Consider the following 17,805-nt stretch of genomic DNA (forward strand, 5'->3'; position numbering starts at 1 on the left):
GGCCATTTTGCAATTGGAGCCTCACTGCAAATGTAAGGTAGGTAATAGCTTCAAGAATAGGCTTTTTATATTAAATAATAATAATAATAATAATAATAATAATAATAATAATAATAATACATGTCAGTGTGCTAAACCTTAGTTCCAAAAGCAACTAAGCACTAGATGGAGCTCTGCTGTAAGCTAAGAGTTACAGCCCTCTTTTCAGTGAAGTGAATTTGCAAAACAGTGACTGGATTCAGAGCCTCGGAATTGCGCTTGCAAAAGAGTCCTTGAATATGAGGCTCAGAATTGATGATGGTGATGATTTTGTGTTTATATGCACAGCATAATAAAAATACAGTAGCTACATCATTTAAAAACTACGCAGCTAAAACAGCATTGCACAGTAAGCACGACACTGCCTAAAACTGCTAGATTCGAGGCAGATTTATTTCCTCAAAGCCCGGAGCGATTGTTGCTTGAGCCGAAGATGGTATTTGCTTTTGTCAATTTGTCTTGCTCAATCATTGAGTCTGTCATTCTTTTTCTGTGTTCAAAGTGCCGTGCGATTCTTACCTGTTTTAAAGTATCATTTCTCAAGGCTGCTAAGGTCTTTACAGATAAACAGGGGCACAGATCTGTGTGTGTGTTGAAATGAAAAGGTGAAGTAGCTGGCCTACTTGATACTATTAAGCCATTTTCTGTTCACTTGTGGCTCCCCATTTGTGGAGCACTCTCCCCAATGAGATCTGCTAGATGCCATTGCTGACAACTTCTCAATGCCAGATAAAAACTGATAGTCCCACTTTCCAGGCTTTTGATGGACTATGATGTTTGCTGTTAATTGCTTCCTGGTGAAGCTTTTCTGCCGCTCCTTGTGATTTTTTTTAATGAATTGCTTGTGGTTTTTTTTGTGTAAATGTGTTTACATTATAATGTGTTTTTACTTATGTCTCTCCTTTTACATCTATGAACATAAGAGGCTGCTGGATCAGGCCAGTGACCCATCTAGTCCTGCATCCTGTTCTCAAAGTGGCCAACCAGAAGTCTGTAGGAAACCAGTAAGATGGATCTGAGAAAGAGAGCCCTCCCCCTTTTTCTGGTTTCCAGTAACGGATATTCAGAAGCATTGCTGCCTCTGTCTGAGAGGAGATACGATAGCCATCTTCAAATATCCTTAAGGGCTATCACATGGAATTATTATTATTATTATTATTATTATTATTATTATTATTATTGTTATTATTTATTCCCCAGCCACTCTGGGCGGCTTTCAGCAAAATATTAAAATACAGTAATGCATTAAACATTAAAAGCTTCCCTAAACAGGGCTGCCTTCAGATGTCTTCTAAAAGTCTGGTGGGAGGATGTTCCACAGGGCGGGTGCCACTACTGAGAAGGCCCTCTGCCTGGTTCCCTGTAACTTGGCTTCTCGCAGTGAGGGAACTGCCAGAAGGCCCTCAGCGCTGGACCTCAGTGTCCAGGCAGAACGATGGGGGGGGGAATGCTCCTTCAGGTATACTGAAGAGGGAGCATGCTTGTTTCCCTCTGCTCTGGAGGGTAGGACTCGAACCAATGGCTTCAAGTTACAAAAAAGGAGATTCTGACTAAACATTCGGAAAAGCTTTCTGACAGTCAGAGCTGTTCAGCAGTGGAACAGCCTCCCACGAGAGGTGGTGAACTCTCCCTCCTTGGAGACTTTTAAGCAGAGGTTGCATGGCCATCTGTCATGGATGCTTTAGCTGAGATTCCTGCATTGCAGGGGGTTGGACTAGATGACCTTTGGGGTTCCTTCCAAATCTATGATTCTATGACTGTGGAGGCAGAGCACAGTCATCATGGCTAGTCTTTTTCTCCAGTCCTTGGTGGCCATCCTGCAGGAGCGAGTTCTTTTGCACATTTTTGGAGATCTTTTTTGTAACAAGTAACTAACACGTTCAAAAAGAAGAATGAAGGATGATAATTTAATAATTGTAGTTTCAACATCCATAAAATTGGAGTGTTTTGCTTCATACACTTATCATTCCACTTCCAAGGAGGTTCCACTTTCTTGTTTTTGTTTAGTTTTGAAGCGTTCTGGCTTTATTTTACTGCCAATAGGAGTAAATATTTCATTACAGCTATTCAAAGTTGCCCATCAGCTTGGTAATTCCGAAGCTGCTATCATTTATTCATACCGCTATCAAGCTGGTGCAAGAATAATATGTTATTGTGATAGGTTAATATAATAGCTACAAAAATAGGCATTAGAATTAATGCTTAATGGGAAATTGAGATAGGAATGAAGGAAACCCTGTCAGATGAAAGTGTTTTTGTTTGGCCAGTTGCTCCTTAACAGATTGTGGAAGGAGTCTCTCATTTGAACATGATTATGTTACGCTGAATATACTCCAAGCCCCTGGACAGCCCTGGAGCTCACTCTTGTTGCCAACATGCAAAATGATTAAAAGCTTTTAATGCAAGGCCTGGGAATCGCTCATCTGCAAAAGCACATTGCCAAATGAAGACCATAATTCAACCAAAATAGTTGGAATTCAAATGTATAAAGAGAAGAGAAATGTATCATTAGCTCGGAAGAATGTGCTCTAAATCCAGAACACATTACTGTGCCAGGACAGTATTTCATTGTTTGGTGAGTTGTTGCATGTGCATATTCCGCTCTTGAGTGGGTAGAGGGCTCAGTGCCTCAAATAATAATAGTACGGAGAATGATCCCTGACTCCCAGGAGCCTCCAATGACACAGATGGATCCAGAAGCATCCTCACACTGCAAACTTGCTCCTTCGGGGGAAGAGGAACCGCATCAGACACAGAAACCACTCACCCATAATGCCTCTCTCTTGCATCAAAAAACATTTAAAACCAGCACTTGAAAGCAGTTTGGCCTGACAGAGACCGAGTGATCAGCACCATCTGCACCTTAATTTTCATTTTTTTGTTGTGAAAGTTTTTATTAATTTTCAATACAATATACATATAATACCATATCAAAGGTTTATCACAAATTATATATTATGGGCTTCCTTCAGCTTATCTGCCAATCATCCGTAATTAAATTTTAGTTACGCATTTCCTAAATTTAATACTGCCTTTTTATATGCCTTCCTAATCTTACTTTCTTTTTTACAATACTCCTCAACCTTTCACAGAGCTTCTTGAAATCCCACGAACATTGTTTTTTCATCACATATATTTTTCAGATATTCTACAAATTTTCCCCAGTCCTCGATGAACTTATGGTCTCGTTGATATCTAATCTTCCCACTTAATTTGTCCAGTTCTGCATAGTCCATCATTTTCATTCTCCATTCTTCCAGGGTCGGTAATTCCTCCTGTTTCCATCTTTGGGCCATTAATATTCTCGCTGCTGTAACTGGCACCTTAATTTTCAAAGGCTTGTCTGAATAAGGTCTTAGCCTGCCAGTGGAAGGGTAACAAAGAGGGAGCCAGTCTAAGCTCTCTTGGGAGAGAATTCCACAATATGGGAACAGCCACAGAAAAGGCTCCGTCTTTTGTGTCACCACGAACTGTGCCTCTGGTGTGGATGGAACAGAGAGAAAGTGCTCACCCAAGAATATTGGCACCTGGGCAGGTTCAACGAAGTCCTTTATTTGATTTTACAGACACCGCATGCCACTGAACTAACAGTGAGATATTCCATCTCTTAGACAAGAAGTAGATTATTTTATCCAGATCATCCTCATCTGCCAGCCTAACCACCAGGAATATCTTTCAAGGCAAGCTGTTATATCACAACTGAGAATGGCAATGACATTCATGTTCAACCCCTCCAGATCCACAAATAAATAAATGTGAATCTAGAAGAATTTTACCTGAAATAGTAATGCTACGAAGGCCTTTAGGAAGTAGGGAGGTGTCAGATCATACAAGCTGCTCATGAGATGCTGTAGAGAAATGGGAGGGGGAGTATGGTGAGAATAATGGTTTCTGGATTGATTCTGCATCTTGGCAAACTTAGAATTCAAAGAGCCTGCTTTCAATATATTTATGCACCTGATCCAAGCTCTATTTTTTAGAATTAGAAAATCAATACCAAATGCCTGGTTTTTTATTTCACCATGAGGCATCCAGCTATTCTGCTTTTTATTGTATCCTGGCGCCAATATCCAGTCCATCCATATCCATTTAAAATAGTAAAGCAAACATGCCATGAAGATGCACATCGCAACTTTCAAATATTTTCCAGTATTTAAAGATCCTCTGACTTGGGAAACTTCCCAGTTTTATCTCCATAAGTTAGCTGAAAAGTATTTTCCCAGCATATGCCTTAAGACCTGGGATGACCAAGTTAGATTCTTGCTTATTTGCAAATCCAACATGGTTTGTGAGGGCATACGTAGAATAAGGAGCATAAGAAACTGCAGAGTCAGATCACTAGTCCATCTTTGTCTTTTCTGATTGGCTAGTGGTTCTCCAGGATTTCATCTAGGTTTTCCTCTCAGACGTACCTGGAGAGGCCAGAGATCGAACCTGGGCCTTTGTATACACAAAACAGAAGCTCTATCACTGAGCTACAGCCCTTCTGACTGGAAAAGAAAATGTGTATTTTGTTGCAGACAGTGTCATCACCCATTTTGTCTTCATCTTCAAGCTGTTAGAGTTTCACTTGTGGGTGGGCTCCAAAGATAATCACACTTGATGTCACAAACAAACAAAGAAGAAGAGTTTGGATCTGATATCCCGCTTTATCTCTACCCTAAGGAGTCTCAAACCAGCTAACAATCTCCTTTCCCTCCCCCCCCCCCCCACAAACACTCTGTTAGGTGAGTGGGGCTGAGAGACTTCAAAGAAGTGTGACTGGCCCAAGTTCACCCAGCAGCTGCATGTGGAGGAGCGGGGAATCGAACCCGGTTCACCAGATTACAAGACTACCGCTCTTAACCACTACACCACAAACAAACATTGTATATGGCTTTTGCCTGTGGCACACCATCCCATCTCTCTTGCATCCAAGACGCTAGCTTGCATCCAACACTGCCATTGTGAGAGTGTAACAAACCTCTACTCACAAAATAGGACTTTCCCTTCTCACCCCACGTGCGGAATCTGCTACTGAGAGTTGGGGGATGCTGGGAGCGATGGGAGTTGTCATCCAAACATTTGGAGGGCACCAGGTTGGCAAAGGCTGAATTATAGGTTTAATTGGAAGACTATATTCCTCGGGATTCCTCGTGGCAATGGATGTGTCACGCCATACATTTAAAGCACTAGGATACCACTTTAAACAGCCGTGATGTCTTCCCCCAAAGAATTATGGGAGCTGTGGTTTGTTAAGGGTTGTTAGCAGATCTCTTTTCCTCTCACAGAAATACGATTCCCAGAGTTCCTTATGAAGAGGGATTGATTGTTAAGCCACTCTGAGGACTGTAGATCTGTGACGGGGCCTTGTAACAACTTTCAGCACCCTGAACAAACTAAAGCTCTCATGATTCTTTAGGGGAAGCCATGACTGTTAAAAGTAGTATCCTAGTGCTTTGAACATGTGGTGTGAATACGGCCTACGTTTGCACAGAGGCTTCCATAGCTACTGGGGAGCAAGGAAAATTGTGGGTGACGTTTCTGCCGCTGCCAGCCTTTTGTTGGTAGTTCCTAACCTTTCCTCCTTCCTAACAAAATAAGTTTGAAAAGAGAGTTAGCTGGATGGGGGCAAAGACACGGCTCACCACTTAATGCTCTCAGCTGCTGCAATTTTTAAATTGGACCATAACCGTCTAATGTAATTTGCTGCTGCTTCATGAGCAGCTGTTTGTATTCACAACTCTGCATAATAATCTGCCTTGGTTTTATGGTAGCCTTCAGTATCTGGCAGCTCTCCTTGCTTGGTCTGCCTGCGCTCCTCATCACACCAGACCACATTAAATATCGAGCTATTCAAGAAATCCGCTAGCTCAGGCTTTTGTTTCAGAATCCAGGCTTCACAGGCTGCAATCCACCCCATACATCAAAAGCGTAATTATACTGCTTTAACCATCAAGGTTTCCCCCAGAGAATTCTGGGAATTGTTAGCAGACCTCTGTTCCCCTCACAGAGCTACAACTTCCCAGAGTTCCCTGGGAAGAGGGATAGATTGATAAGCCAGAATGCTTTGGAGGACACCATGACTGGTAAAGTGGTGTAATGTGGAATTCAATACAGTGGTACCTTGGTTGTTGAATGCCTTTGTTGTCGAACATATCGGCTCCTGAACATCGCAAATTCAGAAGTGAGTTCTCCAGTTTGTGAATGTTTTTTGGAAGCCGGACGTCCAATGTGGCTTCCGCTTGAGTGCAGGAAGCTCCTGCAGCCAATCGGAAGCCGCACTTTGGTTTTCGAACCATTCCGGGATACCACTTTATATGCTTTGGATGTGGTCTTGGCGTCCTTCAGACATGTTTTACTGTATTGATTTTGTTCAGTGTTTTGATATGTCTGGCTGCATTATGTATAGTGTAAATCACTTGCAGACTGTTCATTAAAAAGCAATATAGGTAAAGGAAAAGGGACCCCTGACCATTAGGTCCAGTCGTGGCCGACTCTGGGGTTGCGGCGCTCATCTCGCTTTATTGGCCAAGGGAGCTGGCGTACAGCTTCTGGGTCATGTGGCCAGCATGACTAAGCTGCTTCTGGCAAACCAGAGCAGTGCACGGAAACACTGTTTACCTTCCTGCTGGAGCGGTACCTATTTATCTACTTGCACTCTGACGTGCTTTCGAACTGCTAGGTTGGCAGGAGCTGGGACCGAGCAACAGAAGCTCACCCTGTCGTGGGGATTCGAACGGCCAACCTTCTGATCGGCAAGCCCTAGGCTCTGTGGTTTAACCCACAGCACCACCTGTGTCCCTAAAAAGCAATATAAACATAGAAAAATATAATAATAGAATCGTAGAGTTGGAAGAGAACCTGAGGGTGGTCTAGCCCAACTCCCTGCAATGCAGGAATCTCAGCTAGGTCAGCCATGACAGATGGCCATCCAACCTCTGCTTAAAAACCTCCAAGGAAGGAGAGTCCTCCTTGCAATGACACATATGATCTTTCCCTGAAATGCTTGCAAAAACCTGCGTAACATGACATTGAACCCCACCCACTTTCTCTTTTCTCTAAAGCAAGGGTTGCCAATGGGTGCCCTCCAGATGTTGTGGACTACAACTTCAATCAGCCCCAGCCAGTTGATCTAAAGGTCAGGGATGATGGGAATTGTAGTCCATAACATAGTCCTGCTTTGGGGAACCTTTGGTATTCCAGATATGGCTGAACTACAGTTCTCCCCATCCCTGGCCATTGCCCATGCTGGCTGATGGGAGCTGTAGTTCAGCAGCATCTGAGGGGCAAAGGTTCCCCATAGCTGTGCTACTTTATTAACTGCCCTAGGAATATAAATCTATGTTGATGATATGGGATATAAATGTTGAAAATACAAATAAATATATAAGTAGCAAAGCTTCTATGACTTTGGATGTTAGCATTTCAATCAGTTCCTATTCAGTAGTTTTGCAGGTTTTCTGCCTCTGTTTTCTCGATAAGCACCTTTTAAAAAAAACCCTTAAAGGAATTGAAAGTACAATAAATAAGCATGCCTATTTAATTAACTTATATAAATTACCATGAAATTTCTTTTAGTTTTATTTATAAACAGTTACCGGAACTGCTGAGGAATGGATTTTAATTTCCGTAGCTTGGCATGATATATCTGAAATACTCAGAGAGCAGAATTCTTCTAAACGCTGTGCACCCTTCTGATAAAAAATAGTACAAATCAGGTCTGTTGAGCAGGAAATTCTTAATTAACAACAAAACAACAACCACCAAAATGCACCCACCCACTTTGACCTGATATCCTAAAACTCTAAGGGTAGCATAGGAAATGTTGAGCATTTGGAAACTGGTCAGAATATATATTATTTTGCTTCCATTCCTCTATATGAAGGAAGCAGGTGAGTGGGTGAGTATAAATGGACAATAATTTTAGTGAGTTTGAGGGCACTTTCAGACTAAGTATTTTCGGGTGGCAAATTCAGGTTGTGCAGTTATAGTTGATGCAATAAACCTGCTTGCCCCAGAAGAGTGGACCTTTTGCGATAAGGAAAGTGAGGGGGAAGTTCTCTGGAAAGTGTGGCACAACACTTCTGATGGTGCAGACAGCGTGCAAACAAATAAGAATGACGGCTCATTGAAAAGCCAACATTGTGTTGTCGCAAAACTGTGCCACCGTGGCGCAAGAGGGCAACTGATATCAGCAGGTTTGGAAGTTGTTGTTGAAAAAAGTTAAGGGAGAAGGGGGCCCCAGAATAATAGAATCATAGAATTGTATGCTTGTAATGGATCTCAAGGGTAACCTTGTCCAACTCCTTGCAATGCAGCAATCACAGCTAAATAATTTTGTTTGTTTGTTTGTTTTTCCCCTTCTTGGAGGCTAGGACCTGAACCAATGGCTTCAAGTTACAAGAAAGGAGATTCAAACTAAACATCAGGAAGAACTTTCTGATGGTAAGAGGTGTCTGATAGTGGAATAGACTTCAGTGGAAAGTGGTGGACTTCCTTGGAGGTTTTTAAGCAGAGGTTGGATGGTCATCTGTCATAGATGCTTTAGCTGAGATTCCTGCATTGCAGAGAGTTGGACTAGATGACCCCCAGGGTCTCTTCCAACTCTACAATTCTGTGATTCTATGAATCTCTGGCAGATGGCCATCCAACCTCTGTTTAACAACTTCCAAGGAAGAAGAGTCTACCATATTCTGAGTTGGATCAGTAATCGGTCCAATGAAAACTGAACGTTGGCCATGAAGTTCTGACAGACTGATGGGGACAAGGATGGAAAACTGGGTGAGGCAGGAGGGAATGGAATTGAGTTGTGAAATCCTGAACAGGGATCACTCCACTCTGCAACATTTACTTGTGGCCTTAATGACAGAAGGGGTCTTAGCCAGTAAGTGAAATCTTGCCATAGCACTGGAGTGACAATACAAATGGGCTTGGAAGGAGTGGCCAGACAGATTCATTTCACCAATGTCAGCCAACCCCTGTGGTTTCATTTATGCAGAGCCTTGGCTTTTAAGGGATCTGAAGGCTTGTCCCATTTAAAGAAAGAAAGAATGGAACACGCAATGACACAAGAGAGGCCTCCCTTTTGAGAACTTAATTCACATTTTGTGAACGTTCCAGCAGTGGTGATAAATAGTGTTGAGAATCGTGTGCTTACCTTTGTGTGCAGTTCCATACAGTGATCAATGTACTGTAGCTGGTTATCATTTTTCCTTCGCTTAATAGCCTGCAAAAACAAACACGCACGGAACATAAATCAACATGACTCATGATGTACTTGTTGAGCCACTTATTTCCTTGAATGGTTTTTCGGTGCCAAAACCCTTTTGATCTCCTTTGGCAGAGAAGTTTCCGCAACACGGCAGAGCTTGAGCAAGCCAAGTAGGGTAAGAGATAAACGGACTCCTCGCCTAATCTGGATGTCAGGTTTCCTTGCTTGCATTTTTTCCAGGAGCATGTATTGTGATATGGGCTGGGAATGTCTGGTCGAGCATATTTTCAGTGGTCAGGCATGTTCCGATTTTCCTGCAGTTCAAAACCTTATTCAGGCTACCAGCTTTTGCAAATGCAAGACCACAGTCCATTTACTTATGCAATCCATCCATCCATCTTTATTCCAATTGAAACTTCCTCCCAAAAGAGCCCAGGGAGTGGCGAAATACAATATTATTGATAAAGCAACATCATTGAAACACTACAAAGTTGAAACAGTTCTACTACATTTCATAAAATTCACAATTCTAGATGCTGAATGGACTGCTCAAAACAATCCAGGGTGCAATTCTATACTTCTTTAACAGTGGAGCTTCTATTGCAATTTAGCTGTTGCTGGACTACAACATTTTCTAAATGCTTGATGCTTTATTGTGTTTTTAATATTCTGTTGGGAGCCACCCAGAGCGGCCAGGGCAACCCTGTGTTGGCTATTTGCACATTAGTTGCGCTGCAGAGAGCTTGCTGGGGAGACCACACATTACAAGGAACACAAAATAACTTTAGCTAGGTTTTAATAATAAAAACAAAAACTCCTTTTACACTAAATATATCAACAAGCATGACCCAACCACTAACCCATCCCCCAGGAGACTGAGAGAGCTAGGTGCTGCTCTTTATATACTATACCCAATTGCTGACACAGCTTAATTAACACAACTTAGCAGCACCTGCTATACTGTTTCACAGCTGTAAAACTAGGTCACGTTATTTGCTCTGGCCCTTAAAAAAATACACATCTTGTGAAACAATAATGAACCTTCAAATTTAAAGAGACCATTCAACACCCTGTTGTTGTTGTTGCTGCTGCTGCTGCTGCTGTTACTATTATTATTACAACTCCCAGCAGGCATGGCCCTTAGCCATGTTGACTGGGGCTGATGGGAGATGGAGTACAACAATATGTGGAGGTCCATGGGCACCACCAGTCGTGCTCCGTCTGAGGGTATCAGTGGCTGAGGTGGAGCAAAAGGGATCAGGTGGCCTTTGAGGTACTTTTGAACCCAAATTGTTTAGGGCTTTGTAAATTAAAACAAGAACCTTGAAACTGACCCACTGACAAATCAGCAACCTGTGCAGCTGTCTCAACAGCAGAGTTGCCAGAGATCTGCTCCCTTGAGCAGTCTGGCCTCTGCATTCTGCACCAGCTTCAGCTTCCAGACCAGATACAAGGTCAGACCTGTATAAAGTGTGTCCTAGTAATTCTTTTGCATTGTTCTACTGAATTTAGACTGGGTTTTCTTTTAATGAGATCCCCCTTCAGCACTGATGTATTTGTGGAAAATGCAGTCCATGTGAGAGAGGACTTTGTATACTTCTTTGTTTTTCTGTTTTTACTTTTGTTTAGATTAGTATGGTGTTTTTTATTGTAATGTATTATGAAAGTCTTAATAAAATCTTATTTTTAAAAAAGATGCAAGACAGAAATGAATTGACTATGACATCTGTAAATTTCATTGTTTTGATGTATTTTTATATAAACCAAGCCGGGAACATGTTTGAACAGGAGTTGACACTGGTGATAAATAACAGATATCCTTGTGCTTGTGGATGAAATGGCTTGTGTGTGTGCAATGAAATTGAACATCAACAGCAGGCACTAAAACTAGGATGTGACTGCTTTGAGTTAGTTCGAACTAGGTAGAAGAGTGTGAACAGAAGGGTTTTTGGATCTCTCAGCTATGTCTGCTCCTTGAAGATTAAATGTAAGCCCCTGGTAACTCTCAGAACTGTCTTGTAATCAGGAACGGATTTGAACTTAAACTGAGGGCACAGCAAAGAATTTAGCAGAATGATTACTGCATGTAGGTCATGACCACCCTTGGATTATCTACAGGCAGCAGGAGGGAGAAGAGGGGCAACATCAATCGGGGTTTAAAGATTGGAGGCACCACTTGTATCAGGAGATCCTTCCCTCCAGCGTGGCACTTTACTTTAAGCAAGGAATGAGTCCAATCTTAACAAGAAGTCATTGATTTTGTGGGGTTTTGAGCAAGTACAGCTATTTTCAGTTTTATCTTCATGCGAAGGTGACTGAGCAGTGCACACTGCAACTTTTACTACAGAGAACTGAGTTCCAAAGCTTCCTTTTTTTTCTATAAAAGAAGACGGGCAAACCCACAGCATGTCTGACTGCACTCGTTTCTTCCACGTTAGAATCTGAGCACACACGACTCTACCTCACTTAGCACAGCCACAACATCGCTACACAAGCAGTCCATATTCTCCATATGACAAAACTGTATTCTTCCCAAGTTATTATTTTAATCAGAGAAATTGCTTGAAAGAGAGAGAGGACAATCTTCAGGAATCAACGTCCTTGCCTAGGGCCAGAACTGGTCTGATCTCTATAAGGGATAAACCAGGATTAAATTCATGGAGATATCATATGCCCCAGCTGTTCATTTTTCAGTTAAATTTCTGACCTTGTCATGTTGCAATCTTGTTTTGGGGAGACATGCCAGGTTGTGCTTGGTTTTTTGCTTTGGGGACACTTCTTATTTCAAACCTCTTCTCAAGGTCTCCAGAACAGGGGTGGGGAACCTGTGGCTCTCCACATACACTTGGACTCCAATTCCCACCAGCCTTAGTAAGTGTGGCCAATGGTGAGGGGTGCAGGGAGTTGTAGTCCTCGCAACATCTAGAGGGGCCACTGATTTCCCACACACGCCCTAGAAATTAAGTGTTGGATGCAGGCATAGCTATGTTTAGAATAGACCCAGTGAAATAAAGGCAACTTAAATCAGTTATGATGTAAATCACAGAATCATAGATTCATAGAATTGGAAGGGAGCATGAGGAATCTTTCACCCAACATGGTGCTTGAACCCACAGCCCTGAGATTAAAAGTCTCATGCTCCACCAACTGAGCTATGGTTGCAACAGCCCTGCTCAAAGCGGTGGCAAAATCTGAATTATATCTTGTGTGTGTTGGCTCCCTTGTTATACCAGGTCAGACTTTTGTGTCCATTGAGCTCTGACCCCACCAGACTCATAACATAATGTATTCTTTATATAGACCTATTGGTGTGCTTGGTGTTTGTGCTTTACTGAGTATAGTCGTACCTTGGAAGTCAAACGGAATCCATTCTGGAAGTCCGTTCGACTTCCAAAACGTTCAGAAACCAATGTGTGGCTTCTGATTGACTGCAGGAAGCTCCTGCAGCCAATCGGAAGCCATGGAAGCCCCGCCGGACATTCGGCTTCCAAAAATAGTTCACAGTCACTTCTCGGTTTGCAGAGTTTGGGAGCCAAAACGTTCGAAAACTAAGCTGTTCGAAAACCAAGGTACGACTGTATGTGAGGAGCTTGCGAATGAAGAAAGTGAAAACAGAGGCAAACAGAGAGTCAATAGCTTATTGTTTCAGTTAACTGGGCTTATATGGTAGTTTTGTTATAGGCTCAAGTTACCGTTGGACATGGGAATGTGGGGATTGTACCAAAGGCCTCTCAGGAAAGGTGTGTTTTGAGGAGGGGTGGATTTGAAAGTAGTAAGAGAGGCAATCTTACATAGGTGTTAGCCACCCCTGCAGTAATGGTTCCTGATCCACCAGTTAACATGCGTTGGGTTCCATTTTATACTTTGCACAGTGGCAGTATCATAACCAATGAGGTTAATCTGAGGTGCAATTATTGCTAATTGAAAACTTTTCCCTTAAGCAATTCTTCTTGTTGACATGAGTTGTGGTTCTAGTCCACAGGAAACAACTAATTGTGTCCCCCCTGATTGTTGAATTGGGGTACACAGGGTAAGGCAGTCCTTATTGTATCCTGGGCCTAAGTCATTTAGGGCTTTGTACACAACTACAAGACCTATGAACTTGGCTCAGTAGCAGACAGGAAGACATGACACTGCTTTGCCCCAGGAGTAGCTAGATAACTCCAGCACCTTTCTGAATTAATGATGGGTGAATGCACAAGCAATTTTTCTGAACTAATGAATATGAGTTTCTTAAGAAACAAATTTCCCATGGCACAACTTCCAGTTACCTTTTGTTCTGATCAACAAATTCCCTGGTGCTTGCAAAATGATTGCATACTGATCTATCCTTTTTTCTTTTTTCTTTTTGGCATGGAAAATTCTAATTTAGTTGTCACCATAACTTTCTGTTGTCACAAAAAATTACACAAAGGAATATATTTATTGTTTCCCACTTAACAGCAGAAGAAATTATGTCTTCAGCAAAACAGCGCTGAAGCTTTCTTTCATCTTCATGCTCATTAGAGTTCAAAGGAGGGGAGGAAAGATAATTTTCAATGAAGATGGGCAACTGGGATGACATTGGCAGGGCTGCGCAGGGGAAAAAACATTAAACCTGTGGGGACTTGGATGCCATCACTGTCAAAAGGGGTCACAGTTTTGGGACAGCAAATCCCCAGCTGCCTTTCTAGAGAACAATTGTGGAGCAAAAGGTTTTAGCCAGGCCAGAACCTGTAACAAGTTCATCTTAAGAATGAAAAAAAAAAGCCTCCTGGATCAGGCCAGTGTCCCATCTAGTCCCAGACCGACCAAGTGTTCCTGTTTTCCAGGGACGTCCCTGATTTAGAGAAGCCATCGCAGTTTCTGATTTGATCCTGGAATGTCCCGCTTTTCCTTAGGATGTCCCTATTTTCATTGGAGAAATGTTGGAGGGTATGAAGTCCAGCATCCTGTTATCACAGTGGCCAACCAGATGCCTGTGGGATGCTCATAAGCAGGATCTGAGCACAGCAGCACTCTCTCTGCCTGCCGTTTCCAGCAACTGGTATTATTCGGAAGCAAGAACATCATTTCCCACGTTTTACTAATAATATTTAATACAATTAAGGCTTCAATCTAAAGCCAGCCAGATGTGGCATGAGTGCCACTCTGCAAGTTGGAGGGCAGCTATGCCCCAGGCAGCTCCTCAATATGCCCCTGAAAACTATGGGCACAGATGTTTCTCAATTTGATCTTTTTGTATGGTTTTGTAGTATTTTATGCATTTATGCATCGTGACTTGCCATTATTTTAGTTTAGTAATTCTTTATTGTAATTGTTAAGTATAAACGGTTTAATTGTTATTTGCTGATGTTTAATTTTACTGTTTACTGTTTTGTTCTACTGGATTATTGAACATTGCTTTATTTGCTATAAATTGTTTATTTTAAAGTTATGTTTTTATTATGACTTTTTCATTGGATCAGATTGTTATTAGGTGTGTGATCTTTGCTGTTTACTTTGTTGTTTCTTAAGCTTGCAAACAGCCTTGTGTAGAGTAATATAGAAAGGCAGTATACAAATTAAAAGTGAAGTGAAATGTGTTCACAGGCTTCCAGTCCTTGTTCCTCTGACATTACCCCAGAAGAAGCCCTCAGCTGTGTCAACCCTGGAGCTGCTGCAGTTAATTCCCTCCCATTCACTGCAACTTTCCCCCAAGCTCAGCATGCCAGCAAAACTTAAGAAGGTGCTGAAGCTCTGTGGAAGATCTCACACTTTTGCAAGGTCCCTGGTTCAATCCATGACATTTCAAGGCAGGGCTAGTGAAAGACCAGAGAGCTGCTGCCAGCCAGTGTCACCAATACTGAGTTAGATGGATGAATGGTCTGACTTGGTCTAAGGCTGCTTCCTATGTTCCTCCACCGTAGAAGCTCACCCCCAGCCCCACAGGATTGATCTGCCTATTACTTTAAGCACAGTAAGTGTTGCGTGGTGATTCCCACCTCCCCCCAGTAGGAATAAAGACACAGGACACCATTATTTTAGGTTAATGGGCAAAAATTGGCAACAACTTTATTGATTACAGGTAAGAGCGGTATTGGCTTAGGCATTGGTCCTATCAGACTATCCGGCTTCAGCCTGCTTGCATGAAGACTGGGAAGGGTTAACACCAGCAGGGGAGCCCTGCTGATGCACATCAACTAGGAACTCCCCGGGGTCACCGCTCAGGGGCATGCTTTAGGCCCTGGCCTCCATAGGTTTCAGATGAGGCAACACTCCCCGGAATCCTTTACTGGACTACCCTTCAATATTTTGGGGAGGTGATGGAGCTCCTCCCCCCCCAACACATCTACATAATAATACCCCTACCAATGCCTAACCGCCAAAACCAAAGACATTGTGATAGAATCATAGAATTGTTGAGTTGGAAGGGACCAAGAGGGTCGTCTAGTCCAGCCCTCTGCAATGCGGGAATCTTTTGGCCAACATGGGACTTGAACCCTCAACCCTGAGATTAAGAGTTTCGTGCTCTACCTACTGAGCTAACCTGGGACACCTGCGTCTAGTTTGTTTGTTTCTTCTTTATTAAATTTTATTTAACATAATTATTACAAAATACAAGCAACATACTGCAAATACATACATATATATTTCAGATAAGCACACATATATAAAAAGAGCAAAAAAGGAAAAAGGAAGAAAAGGGGGGGGGGAGAAAAAGAAAAAATAAGAAGAAAAATTGGAAGAATTTCTTCCAAATTTATTCTACAAATATCTCAATAATAAAATTTCATTGATGGACTTCCATCACTTACACTGCACTTCCTATATACATTTTGAGCAAAATTGTATCTGTTATTACATATTTTCTCCATACAATCTCATACAAATATTCTAATCAATAAGTTTTCTTAATCTTTCATAAATCTATTCTAAACACAACCAATACCTTACACTTAATCTTTGTCTACATAAATAAGTTGGAAGGGACCAAGAGGGTTGTCTAGTCCAGCCCTCTGCAATGCAGGAATGTTTTGACCAACATGGGACTCAAACCCTCAACCCTGAGATTAAGAGTTTCGTGCTCTACCTACTGAGCTAACCTGGGACACCTGCGTCTAGTTTCTGATGGCTCTGCAATGACTTCCTGCCCTGTTAGAACTACAGAGTTGGAAGTTCACTGAGTCAATCCCCTGGTTGACGCAGGAAATCTGCTCCTTCCTTATCCCTGAGAGGTGGTCATCCATCCCAGCCTCTGCTTAATATTGTACACTATTCAAAGCTGGTATGCTGTCCGTCAGAGGAAAGGCTGCATGGGGAAAGAACTCTTCATCTTGCAGGGGAAAAGCTGCGTTTATTCAGATGACTTCAAAGGCTAATGATCCTGTGAGTGGAACAAAATCAATATACGGTACATGTCTATCTGCTGCAAACAAAGGTTGGGAGTTGAAGCAAGTCTCCCAAGGCCTTAATTATTCATAATGTTTGCAGGACTGATTCAAAGGAGATAATTGAGCAAGGCAAGGCCTAATGGATATTGCAGGAGGGAATCTGTGGCCTGCAAAACTTTGGCTGGAGCTTCTATAAATACTGGTGTAATTAAACTGGCACAGGTGAAGTTATCGGCTGTACAGCACAATATGTTCCTGACTTGTCTCCAAAGGAAAGACTTCCCCAAACTGATGTGCTGCAGAGATTGCAACTCCCATCATCCCTGACCATTGACTCTGCTGCCTGGGGCTGATGGGAGTTAACATAAGAAGAGGAGAAGAGTCCTGCAGGATGAGGCCCAACTCAGCCAGCATCCTGCCCAACCAGATGCTTACGGGAAGCCTGCAAGCAGCACCTGAGTGCAACAGCACTCTCCCATACCCTCCAAGTCTCAATTTTCCAGGGTCAGTCTCGGAATTACAGAAGCCACCCTTGTTTCTGATTGGACCCCAAACAGTCCTACTTAGCCTTCCATAGGGTGTCCCTATTTTCATTGGAGAAATGCTGGAGGGGATGCTTTCCCCATCAACTAGGATTCAGAGGCATACTTCCTCCAACAGTTGAGGTAGAACAGAGGAATCACAGGAGTGCTCCTGTCTTCAGGTCCTGTTTGCAGGGCTCCCACAGGCATCCCACAGGATGCTAGACAAGATGGTCCACTGGGTTCTTCCAACATTCTTCTGATATGTTCATCTGAAATATTTCCTACCACCGAATGAACACCATGCCTCCCCAATTCTCCACCTTCAAACGTGGTGGTGTGATTGTGTTTGTGTTTGGGCATTTTGCTTAGCCTTATATATGCAGCTCAGTAAAGCATGGTTGTTGTTGTTGTTTAGTCATTTAGTCGTGTCCGACTCTTTGTGACCCCCTGGACCAGAACACGCCAGGCACTCCTGTCTTCCACTGCCTCCCACAGTTTGATCAAACTCATGCTGGTAGCTTCGAGAACACTGTCCAACCATCTCGTTCTCTGTCGTCCCCTTCTCCTTGTGCCCTCCATCTTTCCCAACATCAGGGTCTTTTCCAGGGAGTCTTCTCTTCTCATGGCCAAAGTATTGGAGCCTCAGCTTCAGGATCTGTCCTTCCAGTGAGCACTCAGGGCTGATTTCCTTAAGGAT

At 42.6% G+C, this 17,805-nt stretch overlaps 1 pseudogene; it reads left to right on the forward strand.

Moving 5' to 3' along the window:
• The first annotated feature begins 13,092 nt into the window (after positions 1-13,092).
• On the forward strand, positions 13,093-13,254 carry LOC128411665 (uncharacterized; annotated as a pseudogene).
• The last annotated feature ends 4,551 nt before the right edge of the window (positions 13,255-17,805 follow it).

Source organism: Podarcis raffonei, chromosome 3, assembly GCF_027172205.1.
Source record: "Podarcis raffonei isolate rPodRaf1 chromosome 3, rPodRaf1.pri, whole genome shotgun sequence".
Lineage (NCBI taxonomy): Eukaryota > Metazoa > Chordata > Lepidosauria > Squamata > Lacertidae > Podarcis > Podarcis raffonei.